This window comes from Mercenaria mercenaria, chromosome 1 (assembly GCF_021730395.1).
Source record: "Mercenaria mercenaria strain notata chromosome 1, MADL_Memer_1, whole genome shotgun sequence".
NCBI classification, from domain to species: Eukaryota; Metazoa; Mollusca; class Bivalvia; order Venerida; family Veneridae; genus Mercenaria; species Mercenaria mercenaria.
In genome coordinates, this window is record NC_069361.1 from 84,102,040 (window position 1) to 84,112,434 (window position 10,395).

Genomic DNA, 10,395 nt, shown 5'->3' on the forward strand with positions numbered 1-10,395 from the left:
TTGACCCCTAAGTGTGACATTGACCTTGAAGCAAGTCATCCCGAACATGCGCTCTACACGTCGTCTTGGTGTGGTGAACATTTGTGTCAAGTTTCTTTGAAATCCTTCAAGGGGTTCAAGAGTTACAGAGCGGACACGAAATAAACTGATATGACTTTTGACCCCTAAGTGTGACCTTGACCTTGAAGCAAGTCATCCGGAACATGCGCTCTGCACGTCGTCTTGGTGTGGTGAGCATTTGTGTCAAGCTTCTTTGAAATCCTTCAAGGGGTTCAAGAGTTACAGAGCGGACACGAAACAAACTGATATGACCTTTGACTCCTAAGTGTGACCTTGACCTTGAAGCGAGACATCCAAAACATGCGCTCTGCACATCGTCTCAGTGTGGTGAACATTTGTGTAAAGTTTCCTTGAAATCGTTCAAGGGGTTCAAGAGTTACAGAGCGGACACAAAATTGCTAACGGACAGACACAAAATTGCTAACGGACAGACGGACAGACGGATACCAGCGTCATAACATAATACGTCCCTTCGGGCGTATAAAAACATATTTGGCCTTTATTTTTCAACATGTTGATCTTCACCAGTTTCGGCATATCTATTTATATATGACACTAAAAATGACTAAGTGTGTGAGAATGTAGGGCTAACCCATTTTTTTTTCGTGTAATCCCGAGGGATTGGTTGGTGCAGTAGATTTAGTAGGCCTATAACAGTTCCAATAAAACCGATTTTACTGGGGTTGATATGCCATGTGTTCGGAACTCGTTTTGTATGGTAAAAAGTGTGTTACTAAAACATGTTGAAAAAAATGGTGATCGAGATGAGACTTTATCTGGTATTAATTTGTATGTTACTTATTCGCGTTTGAATATGAAATAAGTAACAAAATGAAACTAATTACATTTTCCTTATTCGACTTTTATGATATTCCGGTGACATGGATATGACATGTGTTCAGAACACGTTTTGTAGATCTTACAGTGAGTGATTAAATCATGTTGAAGAAATGAACGAGATGAGATTTTATCTGGAATTAATTTGTCTGTTACTTATTCGCAGTTGAATAAGGAATAAGTAACAAAAAGTACCTAGTTACTTATTCCTAGGGATGGCAACGAATATTCGAATATTCGGTCATTACACGAATATTCGAATACCGTTTCACTATTCGAATATTCGGAAAAATATAAGATCATAAGTAATAAATAAAAACCAAATGAAAGAACCAGTATGTTCGTCTATGTAATTAAAAAATTCGTTTTCATATACGCGCGAAAACGGCTTATGTCGCTGTCAGACGTGTCACTTTGTATATTAGCGTGCCGAGATTGCACATCGCTATGGTGATGACATCGTACCCTGTAGTAAGTAACACTAATTGCTTACCTTTAGAAATTTTATTGGTCCCCAATTGATGTAAATCCGTTTGAAATCGCTTTGTTTTCGATAGGTGCGAACCGCGTGTAATTAAAAATCATCAGAAAGCACTTGAAGTAATGACTCGGATTTAAATCAAAGTCGATTTAAGATGTAATTGAGTAAAGAAAAATGCCGAAAAGTGTTAAAGAACGATAAGTCAATCTTAATTCGCCAATGTCTGAATTGCTTCCGGTGTAAACGAAAGTAGAATTAATGCAGATCGCTGCTAAAGGGTACGATAAATTCATAAGATTTTGAGTTGATTTGTTGATCATTGGATGACCGAATATTCGAATATTCGTTCGGAAGGTTGACCGAATATTCGAATACCAAAATTGCTATTCGTTGCCATCCCTACTTATTCCTTATTCGAAAAAGGAATAAGGAATAAGTAATCAACTTTCTCCTCATCTCATTTTCAGCACTTTAGAGCATTTCAACGATATGAAAATCATATATGGTCATTTAGTAGAAGTGTATTTCATTGATTTATCAAATGATTTTCCTATAATTTTTTTTATGTCAGAAAAATGCACGAGGAAAGTGGGGTAGGTTAAAATGTATGACAATACTGCGAAAATGAAGTCGGTGACCCCCATCTTTATTTGCTCATTTTACAGTAAAATGAATTTATAATGTAATTTTAGTTAAAAAAAATATATTACTTAGTCCGCACAAAAACAACAATTTCACAGAAAGATTTTGGCATGGTTTTTGCATGAAGTAATCATTCGTTCGGCGCATAGCGGGAGAATATATTTAAAAATTACATACCGTATAGGTTTAGACTGGCATATTATATAAAATGGAAAAGAAACTTTTTGAATAAAATGAACGCCCCGAAACTAAATTAATCGCCATGAAAACAGCAATGTCACAACCATTTCCGACTAGGCTAAAACGTGAAAACTCTATGTCATTTGCGTAAAAAGTGTGCATTTGACCTTTTCAATAGTTGACATCGGGTGAAGATCAACTTTTGCTGTTATGTACGTGTGTTATCAAGGATGCAACTTGTTTTTGAAAATCCCGCTCATTACACCTTCTTCACCTTAATTAATGTAAGTAGAGTTTTCCAGCTTCTGGTCCCATAGTAAAGTATTTAATGCAGTCTTTTGTACCTGGCCACACAGATTGGGGGTGCCAAAAAGAGTGAAAAATCTTTCTGTATTGTGTGTGGCAAAAGATATATTAATTAATGTAAGTAGAGTTTTCCAGTTTCTGGCACAATACAACACTTTAGGGTTTTCATGTCTTTTATTTATTAATGCGAGTAAAGTTTTCCAGTATCTGATCCCATACAACACTTACGGTTTTCCATGTCTTTTGCACTAAAAAATGTGGGAATGAAGCTGTCCCTTTTATGCAACATACAATACTAAAATTGTTCATGCAGTCCTTTGTACCTGGCCACAAAGACTGGGGGTGCCAAAAAGAGTGAAAAAAACTTTCTGTAATGTGTGCGGCAAAAAACATAATAATTAATGTAAGTGGAGTTTTCCAGTTTCTGGCCCCATGCAACACTAAATGTTTTTCATGTCTTTAATTAATTAATTAATTAATTAATGTAAGTAGAGTTTTCCAGCATTTGGTCCCAAACAACACGTAAGGTTTTCCATGTTTCTCGCACTAAAACTCTTGGGAATGAAGTTGTCCCTTTTTTGCACCATACAATACTAAAGTTTTTCATGCAGTCCTTTGTACCTGGCCACAAAGATTGGGGGTGCCAAAAAGAGTGAAAAAACTTCTGTATTGTGTGTGACAAAAGACATAATAATTAATGCAAGTAGAGTTTTCCAGCTTCTGGTCCCATACAACACTTACGGTTTTCCATGTCTTTTGCACTAAAACCCTGGGGAATGAAGTTGTCCCCTTTTTCGAACATAAAATACTAAAGATTTTTCATGCAGTCTTTTGTACCTGGCCACATAGATTGGGGTGCCAAAAAGAGTGAGAAAACTTTCTGTATTGTGTGTGACAAAAGTCAAACTCATTAATGTTAGTAGAGTTTTTCAGATTCTGGCCCCATACATAACTTAAGGTTTTTCAGTACTAAAGATTTCATGCAGTCTTTTGTACCTGGCCACACAGATTGGGGGTGCCAAAAAGAGTGAAAAGACTTTCTGTATTGTGTGTGGAAAAAGGCATATTAATTAATGTAAGTAGAATTTCCAGTTTCTGGCCTCATACAACATTAAAGGTTTTTCATGTCTTTTATTTATTAATTAATGTAAGTAGAGTTTTCCAGCATCTGGCCCCATACAACACTTAAGGTTGTCTATGTCCTCTGCACTAAAACCCTTGGGAATGAAGTTGTCCCCTATTTCGAACATATACTCAGTTCCAAAAGAAAGTGTGCACTTTTTAAGTTTAAATATTTCAAAAAATTCCCCGACGTTTTTGTTTCATTTTTTCATACACTAACTCTCAGGTATAACTCAAAATCTAAAATGCACACCAATTTGTTTACGAACTGATTTAAATTTTGATAGCAAACATTATAGGTTTTCATGAAAATAACCGAGAAAAAATAACAGAAAACTAAGTGCACACTTTCCTTTGGAACTGAGTGTACAATACTAAAGTTTTTCATGCAGTCCTTTGTACCTGGCCACAAAGATTGAGGGTGCCAAAAAGAGTGGAAAAACGTTCTTTAATGTGTGTGGCAAAAGACATAATAATTAATGTAAGTAGAGTTTTCCAGTTTCTGGGCCCATACAACACCAAATGTTTCTCATGTCTTGTATTAATTAATTAATGTAAGTATAGTTTTCCAGCATTTGGTCCCAAACAACACTTAAGGTTTTCCATGTCTCTCGCACTAAAACACTTGAGAACGAAGTTGTCCCCTTTATGCACCGTACAATACTAAAGTTTTTCATGCAGTCCTTTGTACCTGGCCACAAAGATTGGGGGTGCCAAAAAGAGTGAAAAAACGTCTGTGTTGTGTGTGGCAAAAGACATAATAATTAATGTAAGTAGAGTTTTCCAGTTTCTGGTCCCATACAACACTTAATGGTTTTTCATGTCTTTTATTAATTAATTAATGTAAGTAGAGTTTTCCAGCATTTAGTCCCATACAACACTTAAAGTTTTCCATTCTTTTGCACTTAAACACTTGGGAATGAAGGTGTCCCCTATTAGCACCATACAATACTAAAGTTTTTCGTGCAGTCCTTTGTACCTGGCCACACAGATTCGGGGTGCCAAAAAGAGTGAAAAAACTTCTGTATTGTGTGTGGCAAAAGACATAATAATTAATGCAAGTAGAGTTTTCCAGCTTCTGGTCCCATACAACACTTACGTTTTTCCATGTATTTTGCACTAAAACCCTGGGGAATGAAGTTGTCCCCTTTTTCGAACATAAAATACTAGTTTTTTCCACAGGTGGCAGTAACGTACCTAGGATACAGTATCTGTCCATGAGCCATATGCACTTAAATTTATTACAATTATAATGTTTTCTTAGGAAAAAAATGACAAAAAGCCATTTTGAAAAAATTTTTGCTCCTGTGACAATGAGCCATGGGAAAGGTAGATATGGACAGTTTGACATGTGCATTGCTTCCAGGTCCGTATTTTTTTTCAAAACAATATTTCCTGATCAATGATTGGTCGCCTTTTCGGCAAAAGATTAATCTTTCAGAAAAACCTTACTTCAAAACCCAGTTCCAAACCGTTTACGCATCACGAGCGAGCAATGGCGTACGAAACGATAGTGATTTCTCCATCCGAATAAATCCCACACATTTTTCGCACCGAAGTCTCCCCCCTAAAACAAATCAAGTACACCATGTCAGTTAAAAATAGCGCTACAGGCAGTCAGAATATGCTAAATGTAAACTAACAAGACAAAAAATAAGGTTCAATTCTACTTAATTACTTACCAGTTGTTCTACGTTTGAAATACGTAAACTGTCTCCGCCAATGAAAACGTTCTTTACAACCACCGTCTTGTCAACGGTAATCATGGCAGGCGAAGGTAATTTCCGAAAGCAAGAAAGTTAAATAGCGAATTTGTAAGTAACAAAGTAGGATTGAACCTGATTTTCGGTCTTGTTAGTTTGTGTTTAGTCTGTTATGAACGGTTATAACGTTATTTTAAACTGGCACTGTGTGCTTGGTGTGTTTTAGGGGGGAGACTTCGGTGCGAAAAATGTGTGGGATTTATTCGGACAGAGAAAACACTACCGTTTCGTACGCCGTTGCCCGTTCATGATGCGTAAACGGTTTGGAACTGGGCTTTGAAGTAAGGTTTTTCTGAAAGGTTAATCTTTTGCCCAAAGGACGGCCAATCATTGATAAGGAAATATTGTTTTGAAAAAAAAATACGGACCTGGAAGCAATGCACAACTAAAACTGTTCTTAACTACCTTTCTAATGGCTCATTGTCACAGGAGCAAATTTTTTTCAAAATGGCTTTTTTGTCATTTTTTTCCTAAGAAAACATGATAATTGTAATAAATTTAAGTGCATATGGCTCATGGACCCATACTGTATCCTAGGTACGTTACTGCCAACTGTTTTTTTTCATGCAGTCTTTTGTACCTGGCCACATAGATTGGGGTGCCAAAAAAGAGTGAGAAAACTTTCTGTATTGTGTGTGGCAAAAGTGAAACTCATTAATGTTAGTAGAGTTTTCCAGATTCTGGCCCCATACATCACTTAAGGTTTTTCATGTCTTTTATTCATTTATTAATGTAAGTAGAGTTTTCCAGTTTTTTGTCCCCTACAACACTTAAGGTTTTCCATGTTTTTTGCACTAAACACTTTGGAATGAAGTTGTCCCCTTTTTGCACCATACAATACTAAAGATTTCATGCAGTCTTTTGTACCTGGCCACACAATTTGGGGGTGCCAGAAAGAGTGAAAAATCTTTCTGTATTGTGTGTGGAAAAAGGCATATAAGTTAATGTAAGTAGAGTTCTCCAGTTTCTGGCCTCATACAACATCAAAGGTTTTTCATGTCTTTTATTAATTAATTAATGTAAGTAGAGTTTTCTAGCATCTGGTCCCATACAACACTTAAGGTTTTCCATGTCTTCTGCACTAAAACCCTTGGGAATGAAGTTGTCCCCTATTTCGAACATACAATACTAAAGTTTTTCATGCAGTCCTTTGTACTTGGCCACAAAGATTGGGGTGCCAAAAAGAGTGAAAAAACTTTCTGTAATGTGTGTTGCAAAATACATAATAATTAATGTAAGTAAAGTTTTCCAGTTTCTGGCCCCATACAACACTAAATGTTTCTCATGTCTTTTATTAATTAATTAATGTAAGTATAGTTTTCCAGCATTTGGTCCCAAACAACACTTAAGGTTTTCCATGTCTCTCGCACTAAAACACTTGAGAATGAAGTTGTCCCCTTTATGCACCATACAATACTAAAGTTTTTCATGCAGTCCTTTGTACCTGGCCACATAGATTGGGGGTGCCAAAAGAGTGAAAAACCTTCTGTATTGTGTGTGGCAAAAGACATAATAATTTATGCAAGTAGAGTTTTCCAGCTTCTGGTCCCATACAACACTTACGTTTTTACATGTCGTTTGCACTAAAACCCTGGGGAATGAAGTTGTCCCCTTTTTCGAACATAAAATACTAGTTTTTTCATGCAGTCTTTTGTACCTGGCCACATAGATTGGGGTGCCAAAAAGAGTGAGAAAACTTTCTGTATTGTGTGTGGCAAAAGTGAAACTCATTAATGTTAGTAGAGTTTTCCAGATTCTGGCCCCATACATCACTTAAGGTTTTTCATGTCTTTTATTCATTTATTAATGTAAGTAGAGTTTTCCAGTTTTTGTCCCCTACAACACTTAAGGTTTTCCATGTTTTTTGCACTAAACACTTTGGAATGAAGTTGTCCCCTTTTTGCACCATACAATACTAAAGATTTCATGCAGTCTTTTGTACCTGGTCACACAGATTGGGGGTGCCAGAAAGAGTGAAAAATCTTTCTGTATTGTGTGTGGAAAAAGGCATATTAGTTAATGTAAGTAGAATTCTCCAGTTTCTGGCCTCATACAACATCAAAGGTTTTTCATGTCTTTTATTAATTAATTAATGTAAGTAGAGTTTTCCAGCATCTGGTCCCATACAACACATAAGGTTTTCCATGTCTTCTGCACTAAAACCCTTGAGAATGAAGTTGTCCCCTATTTCGACATACAATACTAAAGTTTTTCATGCATGTACCGGGCCACATAGATTGGGGGTACAAAAAAGAGTGAGAAAACTTTCTGTATTGTGTGTGGCAAAAGTCAAACTCATTAATGTTAGTGCAGTTTTCTAGCTTCTGGCCCAATACAACACTTTTCAATGTCTTTTGCACTAAAACACTTTGGAAATGAAGTTGTCCCCTTTTTTGCACCATACAATACTAAAGTTTTTAAGCAGTTCTTTGTACCTGGCCACACAGATTGGGGGTGCCAAAAAGAGTGAAAAAAAAACACTTCTGTGTTGTGTGTGGCAAAAGATATAATAATTAATTTAAATATAGTTTTCCAATTTTGGCCCCATACAACACTAAACGTTTTTCATGTCTTTTATTAATCTATTAATGTAAATAGAGTTTTCCAGTTTCTGTTCCCATACAACACTTAAGGTTTTCCGTATCTTTGCGCTTAAACACTTGAGAAGAAGTTGTCCACTTTTTTGCATAATACAAAATTTACTAAAGATTTTCATGCAGTCTTTTGTACCTGGTCACACAGATTGGGGGTGACAAGTAGAGTGAAAACACTTTCTGTATTTTGTGTGGGAAAAGGCATATTAATCAATGTAAGTAGAGATTTCCAATTTTTGGCCCCATACAACACTTACGATTTTCATGTCTTTTATTTCCACCATACAATACTAAAGTTTTTCATGCAATCTTTTGTACCTGGCCACATAGATTGGAAGTGCCAAATAGAGTGTAAAAACATTCTGTAATGTGTGTGGCAAAATACATATTAATTATTGGATTGGAATTAGATTTTTCCAGTTTCTGACCCCATACAACACTTAAGACTTTTCATGTCTTTTGCACTTAAACTCTTAGAATGAATTAAGTTGTCCCCTTTTTTGCCCCATACAACACTAATGGCTTTTATCCAATCTGTTGTACATTGCCCCACACGGAGCAGATGCCAAAAGAGTTAAAACACATTCTGCATTGTGTCTTGCAGAAGACATATTAATGTAAGTGGAGTTTTCCAGTTTCTGGCCCTATACAACACTTAACGTTTTTCATTTCTTTTGCTCTAAAACACTTGGGAATGAATTAATGAATTAATTTGTATCATTTTTTTGCTCCATACAACACAAAAGCCTTTCATCCTATCTGTTGTAACTAGCCACACACAGGGCAGGTGCGAAAAGTGTGAGAAGACTTTCTTACTTTTCAGATTATATTTACTTCACAACAGCGGGTGTAAAGTGCTGTGTGGCGGCCGTAAAATTTCGCCTCGACTTCATCTCGGTGTTGTTATACTTTCTGGTCCTTCGGGATCATTGATTTCAACTCATTTAGATTTGAAGATTGAATACTTCTTAAGCCGGTGCTAGTGGGCGCGGACATTGTTGCATTTTCCATTGACTCAATCAAACCGAATCTGCAATTTTTACTGTTAGCCTTGTCCTCGACGATTCCGAGGTAACAGGCGTTTTCTATTGATTTTGCGTTCTGACCACATAGTCGGGGCGTTAAGCCGATCTGACACACTCATACAGATAACAAGGGTATATAGATATATATATATTATTATGTTATTTGATTATGAAAGTGATAGAGTATTAGACTATTTCTACCTATTTTTAATCGAGCATACTGCGCCATTTAACAGAAATTTGCTCACTTAATATCGTTATTTAGTCATTTTCGTCATTTTCTGATATTTATGGATATTTTTTCATTTTAAGCATAATTAATTCCATCTTATTTTTCATAAAAGTGTTTTATCTGCTAGAATAAACATTACCTTCACTAAATATATCAGTTTTACAATCATAACATAGTTTTCAAAGACGTTGTCACCTGTAATTATTCAGTAGTCATACATTTTCTGCCTTTCTTATTTTCTCTTTAGCCGCCATATTTATGACGTCATAACTTTTTCCAGTCGCGTGTCTGGAAAAAGATACATGGGAAATTACGATAACTCACTTCAATCTACAATGTGGTATCACAGGTGGCAGTAACGTACCTAGGATACAGTATCTGTCCATGAGCCATATGCACTTAAATTTATTACAATTATAATGTTTTCTTAGGAAAAAAATGACAAAAAGCCATTTTGAAAAAAAATTTGCTCCTGTGACAATGAGCCATGGGAAAGGTAGATATGAACAGTTTGACATGTGCATTGCTTCTAGGTCCGTATTTTTTTTTCAAAACAATATTTCCTTATCAATGATTGGCCGCCTTTTCGGCAAAAGATTAATCTTTCAGAAAAACCTTACTTCAAAACCCAGTTTCAAACCGTTTACGCATCACGAGGGAGCAATGGCGTACGAAACGATAGTGATTACGCCATCCGAATAAATCCCACACATTTTTCGCACCGAAGTCTCCCCCCCCCCCCCCCCCCCGCCCCATGTCAGTTAAAATAGCGCTACAGGCAGGCAGAATATGCTAAATGTAAACTAACAAGACAAAAAAAAAAAGGTTCAATTCTACTTAATTACTTACCAGTTGTTCTACGTTTGAAATACGTAAACCGTAAACTGTCTCCGCCAATGAAAACGTTCTTTACAACCACCGTCTTGTCAACGGTAATCATGGCAGGCGAAGGTAATTTCCGAAAGCAAGAAAGTTAAATAGCGAATTTGTAAGTAACAAAGTAGGATTGAAGTCATGGAAGCTATCTGTGCTGCTGTAGTACCAAACTTATCTGTTATGTTCAATTCTATGTTAAAACCTCTTAACGATAAAATGGATGCACAAAATAAAACCCTATCCACTATGAGTGATAAACTACTAGCACAGAATAATG